We start from the raw sequence: 9920 nt of genomic DNA on the forward strand, positions 1-9920 counted from the left end.
CTCTGTGGCTCCCGCCTGTCCCAGAAGCTGTCTACCTCTGTGGTCCTCACTCTCACCTCTGCAGACTAAGTTCGGTGGAGTCCCGGAGCCAAGATGGCATTCCCTGCAGGGCAGATCACTGTCCTCCGGCTGGGAGGGTCCTTTCATTAAATTCTTAAAAGTGCTTACTTTATTTCTTTATTTCTTCCTTGATCAAGTTATCTTCGAGTAGAGCATTTTTCAGCTCCCATGTGAATGTAGGCTTTTTGGCGTTTGGTTTTTTTGTTTGTTTGTTTGTTTTGTCTTGTTTGCTTTTGTTTTGTTTTTGTTATGGAAGACCAGTCTTAGTCTGTGGTGATCTGATAGGAAGGAAGACCAAAGTGTTGATGTTTTAGTCCTTCTTAGAAAGGGGAACAAAATATGGGAGGAAATACAGAGACAATGTGTGGAGCAAAGACTGAAGGAAAGACTATCCAGATACCACCTGGGGACCCATCCCATATACAGTCACCAAACCCAGACACTATTGTGGCAAAAAGTGCTTGCTGGCAGGAGCCTGATATAGCTGTCTCCTGAGAGGCTCTGCCAGAGCCTGACAAATACAGAGGGGAACATTTCCAGCCAGCCATTGAACTGAGCACAGGATCCCCAATTGAGGAGTTAGAGAATGGACTGAAGGAGTTGAAGGAGTTTGCAACCCCATAATAAGAACCACAGTACCAACCAACTAGGATCCCCCCCAACACCCCAGCTTCCAGGGACTAAACCACCAACCAAAGAGTACACATGGAGGGACCCATGGCTCCAGCCACATATGTAGCAGAGGATGGCCTTGTCAGGGGAGGTCCTTGGTCCTGTGAAGGCTCTGATGCCTCAGTGTAGGGAAATGCAGGGGTGGAGAGGTGTGAGTGTTTGGATAGGTGGGAGAACATCCTCACAGAAGCATGGGGAAGGGGGAAGGGATAGGCGGTTCCCAGGGGGGAAACCCTTAAAGGGGATAACATTTGAAATTTAAATAAAGAAAATATTCTAAAATGATATAATAATAATAATAATAATAATAATAATAATAATAAAGTGAGGTCTTCTGGTCTACAATATGTTTCTGGGTGTCTCCACTGATGATTTTTCTAGCACTGTGCCTTGTTTCTCCATAGCCATGGTTATTTGAACTGCTACCTGTGTATTGGTGTCTGGCAGGCACTAATTCCCGAGTACATCCTTTCTCAATTTCAAATCCCCATGTCTAAAAACTAACACCAACTCAGAAATGGAGTGAGGTTCTGCTGATATTCCCTCTTCTAAGAAAAATATATAATCCTTTGTAAGAAAATTTCATCATATAAAGTTTTCTCAAATTTCAAGATTTCAGCAGAAGTATACAAACTATATTTAAAACTCAAATCAAAACACCATGTTGAACTTTGGTTAGGTACTGTTAGTAGAACTTCTGAACTCAAGTCTTGATTTTCATAGTGGCTCCTCCGCTGTACTTAGGGATGGAATGCTTTCTTTTACCTTGCTCCTTTAGCCACCAGAACTATTCCCAGGTACCTTCAAATACGTATTTCAGACAAGAGTTTCCCTGAAATTCTTTTTGCAATTCCTTGACAGAATAAGACACTCCTCCAGTGCACTCCTACAGTACATGCCATGTCTGCTATTGGAGAACCTTCAAGTTATATTTTAAAAGTTTAGATATTTCCTGATCTCATCTAGGAAGCCACTAGATATTTTGAGCTACCATAGATTCATAATGGATTACAAGATTCGTTTGAATTTTTCAGAAAGTTTGTATTGGTTCCCAAACATCCTTTAAGTTGCATTAACAGTAAATTAAGTGAACACAAACCCATTGATTTCATCACAATTTAAATATTCTAGTATTGTATCTGTATTACTGAAATGCTTAATAGAGTTGTGCTATCATTCCTGTGATACTATTTCAATTTCTAATCATGCTGGTCACATGAAAGGAACCATGATACAGGTATTTACACGATGGGTGAACAGGGCTAACTGTGAGGATCATTCTATAGGTCAGAGCAATGTTGCATCTATCAGTAATAAATGTGTGACTTACTAACAGAAGTATTGGAAGCTTCACTTCCCTATGGTTGTTTGATATAAGTGAAAATGTCATTTAACATCTGTCATAGTCACAAAGAGTTATTGACAATCTGGGTGTGTCTCCTTCCAGGCTTATATGTTAGTCAAGCATGTGCCTGTGGTATGACCTATTATTATAGTAATGTAAAAATACAATTATAAATCTTGCAGTGGATTTTTACAAGAATTAGTAGGTTACAATGAAGTTATATATGAATATGTATTCCATTGTTTATTTGTAAGTTATGTTCTATCAATCATATTTTAATATATATTTATGAAAATATTGATATATACTCACACAATTTCCCTGTAGAGGTACCACAAGAATTCAACTGAATAAGGACTTGTAAAAACAGGTTTTATTTCTTGGTGTTCTGTATAACTAATGTCTATATAATAGCTATTTCAATAGATTTTACTACTTTGGTAATTTGAAGCTTACATGTAAAGCCAATATTATTTAGGATTGACAACCAATGTTGGTATATAAGTTATAGTTTAAGAATGAATATATAAATCAAAATGAATTCTTAATAAGAAAACTAGTAGATATGTAAAAGAAGATTCACTACTTTCTATTTTTAATAAAAAATTATTTCATTATATTTCGTGTGTGTGTGTGTGTGTGTGTGTGTGTGTGTGTGTGTGTGTGTGTGACTAAGTGTAGGTATATATACGAAATGTGTCCAGTGCTCATGGAGGCCAGAAGAAAGCATCAGATCTTCTGGAACTTGGTTTACAGATGGTTCTTAGCTGCCACGTGGCTATTGTAAACCCCAGGTTTTGAGCAGTGCATGCTCATGACTGTTGGGCCATTGCTCCAGCCTCTCTCTATTCATTACATTATCTGAAGCCAATAAAAATAGTAGTCTGGTGTTACACAGCAGCGTAGTCAAAGTAATATGCCTTTGCTTCCCACACTGCTTTTCACAATGCTCTGAGATACGAATTATCTATAAGTTATAGGAAATTGTAAGCCATTTAGTCTCTTTCTGGGGGGTTGTTAACTTAGACCCACACCTTGTGTTGTACCAAAGTAAGTTTTGTAAGTGTTAGGACAAGCCTAGAAAACAGCCCAGACTGGGCCTTCTAAGAAAGTTGCTAAGGCCTTTATATTTGATTGAAACAACAGGAAAGCAAGCAATAGATAGGTACACAAATATGAAGAAATCTTGTTTGTTTGTTTGTTTGTTTGTTTGTTTGAGACTGGGTTTCTCTGTGTAGCCCTGGCTATCCCGGAACTCACTTTGTAGACCAGGCTGGCCTCAAACTCAGAAATCTGCCTGCCTCTGCCTCCCGAGTGCTGGGACTAAAGGTGTGTGCCACCATGCCCACCATGAAGAAATCTTAAACAGAAGATATTTTAGAAACTATATTATTTCTTGCTCTATTTCACAAAGAAATATCATATCCACTCATAGGTAGATCATGTATCTATGAACAGAAGATGTAAGTGTTTATTCCAGACATTTTTCTCTTACTGAGACATCAGGAGTACTCTGTCTGATTTTGGAAACACCACTTAAAGACTTTGAAATCTTCAATGCTATTTTCAGCAACTAAAATAAAGTGGGTTGTTAGACACAAGATACTCACAGGTTAGACAGAATGGTGTTTTCCTTCAAGGGAACTGTAGAAAATGAAGCAAGCCACTCTTCTACCCAATGACTGTAATTGGTGCATGCTGACTACCAGGGTATTTCACATAGCTGGCAATCCGCTTTAACCCTTCTTGGCTTTGCAGTGTGTGCCCTTTCTCACACTGGGACTTTATTGTCTACATCTGCCCTGCAGGCTCAAAAAAAAAAAATCATACAGCAGTTCTTTCTCGAAAACGACCAGCTGAATTAATTTGCTACCTTTATGTAGCTCCATGCCTTTACAGCATTTTTTCACATATGATTCTCCTGGTTTTCCCTTTCTGTTTGTTGAGAATTTCATGCATCTATGCAATGGATTTTGAGAAAATGCAATCCCAGCCCTTCACCTAACTCCTCTCAAATATTTCCTCCATCACGTGTCTTCCAAGATTCAGATCAAGTTGGAATGTTGATTCCCAAACTGAGGGGAGGCTCTAGGAAAGTCCCATCCCAGGTGGAAAGCGTTCACTAGCTGACTCATGGTGGGAGGAAGTCTCGATTTTCTTCAGTGACTCCGCCACAGTTGAAAGTTTCTGTGTCCAGTGGGTGGTCCTACACCAATGCACTTCCTGTACCATTGATTTATAATTTGAAAATCGTATACCTCCTACAGGATAGTTCTTAGAGAAGTCTCTAGTATGCAATAGATGCTCGACAAAGTTCAATGGAATGAGTAAATACACAAAGCTATACTGATATAGAGTCTTAGTTCCTGATCCAAATTTCCAAGGAAAAAAATGGCAGAGAGATAACTCTGGTATAACCTCTACATAAATAAGACTTTTTTCTGGTTCTCTTTCTAACTTCTGTTTTTGCCTGCCCTCAAGTGGTCCACATGCCCTCTACATTATCCAAAATGTTCTTCAAATTCAGCTTCTATGATGACCATGACAGTAAATAGCTCTTCAGGAATCTTGCATTGGGCATGGGGTGTTTTGCAGCTTCCATGTGGCTAAATTACTGCAATGAGATTATATAGTAATTGCTACCATTTTACCATCATAAGAACTGAGCTACAGAGTAGAGACAACCATGATGTGCTTCCATGCCTCGGTTGGCAATTCAGTTAGGAACTCCCATAGGAAGACAGAGTGGAGCTGGAGTGGGTTAACCCTTAGGCTGTGCTATCACATCTCCCTACCCAGTTTCTGGAACATCCTTATTTTCTTCCATCTCCTTTAGAAAGCCAGGTTTATGTAGGGAGAATTGGCCTATGAATAATTTAAGACTTTGTTTTGAATGGTTAGAATGGAATATCGGCAAGTGTGTTGATTTCTATGGCTGTGGACTAATTAATGGCATTTGCTGCTTTGGAGAACTGTTTATTTAAAACATATACATATATACAAACATGTTAATGAATATTCATCCTTCTAAAAACTTTGCACTAAAAGTTGCTTTTAAAAATAGGCCAAGTTATAGGAAACAAAAATAATATGTATGTGTCAACATTTATTTTTTCTTCATTAGTAACTAATTACAAAGAACAATTGAACCTTGCACTTCATGAAATTGTGCATTAACAGAGAAGCTATTTCTCTATTCTGAGAATTTGCTGGGTACCATTTTTACAGAAGTAAAAATGTACAGAAGAAAATAAAACGCTGTACTCTCCCTAGACGAAATTTTAGCATTATTCTTGAAGAAGGGAGATGATGCTGCAAGATCCGACCACCTGAAGTATTTCTCTTTGGGTTTTGATTGATTTGAGCCAAGATGTATCCACATTGTAAAAGAATATTCTTTGTGCTACATTAGCAACTTAATATAGATTAATCAGGTGAGTACTCTATGGAATATACTATACTGAATACCACAGGCCTAAAAATGTCATTAACTTTGGTATACTCCTTTTTTTGTAAAAGGAGCCAAAATTCTAAAACCTGAAAAATATGGGAAAATGAAAAATCCTATGTATAGACACTGTAGGTATCAGAGCAAATAATAGGTTACAATCACTCAGAGGTCATCATATGCTTTGCAATCGAAAAAGGTATTTCCTTAAGAAGCATCATATAATATGACTTTGAAGAATCCTCAGAATTTTAACAGATAAGACGTAGAAGTAACTAACAGGGAAGGATATCAGGGCCATAAAAACAGAAACCTATACTGACCCGTGGATCATCTAGCTGCTTCCACAAGATACAATTATAATTCAAGATAAAAATGTCAGAATTCTTCTCAACCCCAGCTTTCTTTTTTTAAATTTTTTACTAGATATTTTCTTCATTTACATTTCAAATGCTATCCCCTTTCCTAGTTTCCTCTCCAAAAGTCCCCTATACCCTCCCCAACCCACTCACTCCTGCTTCCTGGCCCTGGCATTCCTCTGTACTGGGGCATATAATCTTCGCAAGGCCAAGGGCCTCTCCTCACATTGATGGCCAAATAGGCCATCCTCTGCTACATATGCAACTAGAGACACAGCTCTGGAGGGTACTGGTTAGTTCGTATTGTTGTTCCTCCTATAGGGTTGCAGACCCCTTTAACTCCTTGGGTACATTCTCTAGTTCCTTCATTGGGGGCCCTGTGTTCCATCTAATAGATGACTGTGAGCATCCACATCTGTATTTGCCAGGCACTGGCATAGCCTCACAAGAGAGAGCTATATCAGGGTCCTGTCAGCAAAATCTTGCTGGCATATGCAATAGTATCTGGGTTTGGTGGTTATTTATGGAATGGATCCCTGGGTGGGGCAGTCTCTGGATGGTCCTTCCTTTTCTCTCAGCCACGAACTTTGTCTCTATAACCCCTTCCATGGGTACTTTGTTTCCCATTCTAAGAGGTAACCCAATCACAAAAGAATACACATGATATGCACTCACTGATAAGTGGACATTAGTCCAGAAACTTAGAACATCCAAGATACAATTTGGAAAACACATGAAACTCAAGAAGAAGGAAGACCAAAGTGTGGATACTTCAACCCCAGCTTTCTAGTCAAAGCTAGAGTATAGAGATCTGCCATGAGAAGGAGAACAGAATGCAGCAACATGGTTTCTGTAAAATTTGCTGGAGGGTCAAAAACATAGATAGTTGATATTCAAAACTTTTGAGGCCTCCTGTAGGTCAAATGAGACTTCAAGTTGTCCACTATGTTATACTGTATGGATAGTGTTCTAGGCTGCTCTATCTATGACAGCTCTCAGAAGAGCTGATCCAACTGGCCTTGGAACTGTTGTTCACCAAATAGGAAAGATGATTCCTGTGCCAATAATAGCTTCTTAACTATAGACACAACTTGAGGGTCTTCTCCACACCTGATTTGTAACACATGTGTGAAATATTCCATATGAATAATGAATATCAAGAATTCCTCATCAAGTAAAAATAAAATAAGAAGAATCACATAGGATGAAAGATACAGTTCTAATCTACAATACCAACTTTATTAAGAGGTCTTAGTCTTAAAGAGTGTAAGCCTCTAAATTAAAAGAACTACTTATGTACCCAACACAATGGAAGAGAAATCTGCAGGAGCAAACCACAATGAAAAGTTAGAGCCCTGTGTATGGAGTACCAACATTTAGTAACTAATGTTACTAAATAAGGATGCCATCTTAACATTAGCAGTGAAGTGGGTGTAATTGGAAGATATTAACTTAAGCCAGCACAGAGAAACAAGTGCTGCACATAATCTTATATTTTAAAGTAAGACATTCTACCTGGATGTCTGCCTGTGACTCACAGCAAATAGACAGAGTTGGGGAAGGTGGATGCGGGAGGCTGCCATTGAGCAGTGTATGTTGAAGGTAGAATTAAGATGCTAGATGTCAGTTACACAGACAAGCTAGCACATGCTAACCAAAGCCTAATAAGAACAAACAGGAAGGCCACCAACAATTGGAAAAGCATCCAAAATGGGGGAAAATATCTTTATCATAAAAGTTCAACAGAAAGAAATTTAGAACATTTGCTTATAAAAAAGAAAGAAAGAAAGAAAGAAAGAAAGAAAGAAAGAAAGAAAGAAAGAAAGAAAGAAAGAAAGAAAGAAAGAAAGAGAAAAGAAAAGAAATTCTCAACATCGCTGGGCAGTGGTGGCGCACGCCTTTAATCCCAGCATTCAGGAGGCAGAGGCAGGTGGATTTCTGAGTTCAAGGCCAGGCTGGTTCACAGAGTGGGTTTCAGGACAGGCAGAGCTATACAAAGAAACCCTGTCTCAAAAAAAAAAAAAAAATCTCAACATCAAAACTCAGTAGTAGAAATAGAACACATTAAATCAGAACTTAACAAATTTTGATGGAAAATTATTTCCCCAAACTTATTTCCATTGTTTCATTCTTAAATTTTTGTTAGCATACAAAGGAACATGTTTCCCTGGCTATCTTACTTTTCCATAGCTGTGAAAAGATCAAGGCAACTCTTATAAAGAAAAGCATTTAATTAGAGCTGGATTATAATTTCAGAAGTTTCACCCATTCTTGTTACAGCCGGTTGCAGGACAGAATGCAGACAGACATGGTGCTGGAGAAATAGCTCAGAGTTCTACATCTGGACCCACAGGCAGCAGTATGAGAGAGATACTGAGCCTATCTTGGGCTTTTGAAATCTCCAAACCCACCACAAGTGATACACTTTTTTGAAAAGGCCCACCTCCTAAACCTTTCAAATGGTGTCACTTTCTGGTGACTAAGCATTCAAATCTATGAACCTGGTTGTTTGGGGGCAGGGGGACATTCTCATTCAAACTACCACACTGACCTTAATCAAGAATTCTATGAAGTGATGTATTTTATTGTGTGACAAAAACTACATGGACAATCTTGAAAACACTGACATATGTGTCTCTACATTTTTAGCTAACTTTTTTTTCTAAATAATGTTTATTACTTAAAAGCAATAAACTGTCTTTTCCCACAAAATCAGGTAAGACCATTATTAGATTAGGATTATTATTGATAGTATAGCTTATTTATGTTTCAAGAATTGAGTTGCAACTGATTTAAAAATATGAGTGTATATAATATGTAATATCATATAATGTATAAAACATATAATAATACAAACAGGCAAGATGGCAGCAATTTGTAAATCGGTAGGTAAAGGATAGGTGAATTTCTGTTATCTGTTGTCAGTGTATCATTTTTTTTACAATTTAGAAATTTCAACTTCTGACCCTAAACAAAAGATCAGTTAGAGAGAATATGGAATATAAAAGAAATTGAATTGAGAAAAAGAATCTCTCTCATATCCTCACAGTAGAAATTACTTTGGGAATATTTCAACACTAAGGGGAAATTCAGAAAAGGTGAGCCTGTTTTAAGGGAGCCATGGTAATGAGGTCATAGGAGCCAGGCATGGTGGATCAGGAAGCAGGAAGGAAGGGGCATTCCTGTGAGTTTGAGCCAGTAGGGACTACAGAAAGAAATTAGGAAAACTAACACACCTTCAGACCTACCTTGTTGCACATCTATGTGAACCTGAGTGCAATGAATGATATCAGGAAGGGCTGAAAGAGCATTAATCACTGGAAAATAACCACGGAAATAATTCCCACCTTGTTGACACAAAGCCTTTAGTGCTTTTGAAATAATCCAGGAGTGAATCCTTTATTTTACCATAAATGATCTTAATTGTATACTTCATTTCATGAATACTACTCTTAAGATAACATTGGAATATTTCATTTAAAAGTCAAAGATATCTAAAGTACAATAATTAAAATTTACATGGAGGAACTCATTAATATTTCACACAAAAATATGATGACAGAAAAATGAAAAAGACAATTAATGACATAAAATTTAGATTCAGAATATGTGATGTAGAAATAATAGCATCAAATAAGGAAAAATGATAGAAGTAAGGAAACAGATTTTCAAACATTAAAATAAATCCTTCAGTGATAAAATACTAGTGTTCTGATTAATAAAAATTTAAAAAAATTCAAGATGAAAGTGAAAAATTTTAACTTGCAATTTTCATTTTTAGTGTCCAGCACAAGCTGTAAGAGATTTGTTAGTCCCCAGAGGAAAGTGAAGGTATGAACTGGTAGGGTAGGGTGCAAGAATGTTTCAAGGAGAAAATTGGTACAGTGAAGATCTGAAGATCTGGAGGTAGACCTGGGGAGTAGTCAGGATAAATGGATAGGGTTTAAAGTCGATGACCACAAAGGGGCATAACACTGAATCTCTCTCTCTCTCTCTCTCTCTCTCTCTCTCTCTCTCTCTCTCTCTCTCTCTCTCT

At 37.7% G+C, this 9920-nt stretch overlaps 1 protein-coding gene across 3 annotated transcripts in view; it reads left to right on the plus strand.

Annotated features, from left to right (window-relative positions):
• Khdrbs2 (KH RNA binding domain containing, signal transduction associated 2) overlaps nt 1–9920 on the plus strand; it is a 465344-nt gene that overhangs the window by 378965 nt on the left and 76459 nt on the right. The gene's annotated exons all lie outside the window — the stretch shown is intronic.

The sequence above is a fragment of the Mus caroli genome, chromosome 1 (genome assembly GCF_900094665.2).
Source record: "Mus caroli chromosome 1, CAROLI_EIJ_v1.1, whole genome shotgun sequence".
Classification (NCBI taxonomy): domain Eukaryota; kingdom Metazoa; phylum Chordata; class Mammalia; order Rodentia; family Muridae; genus Mus; species Mus caroli.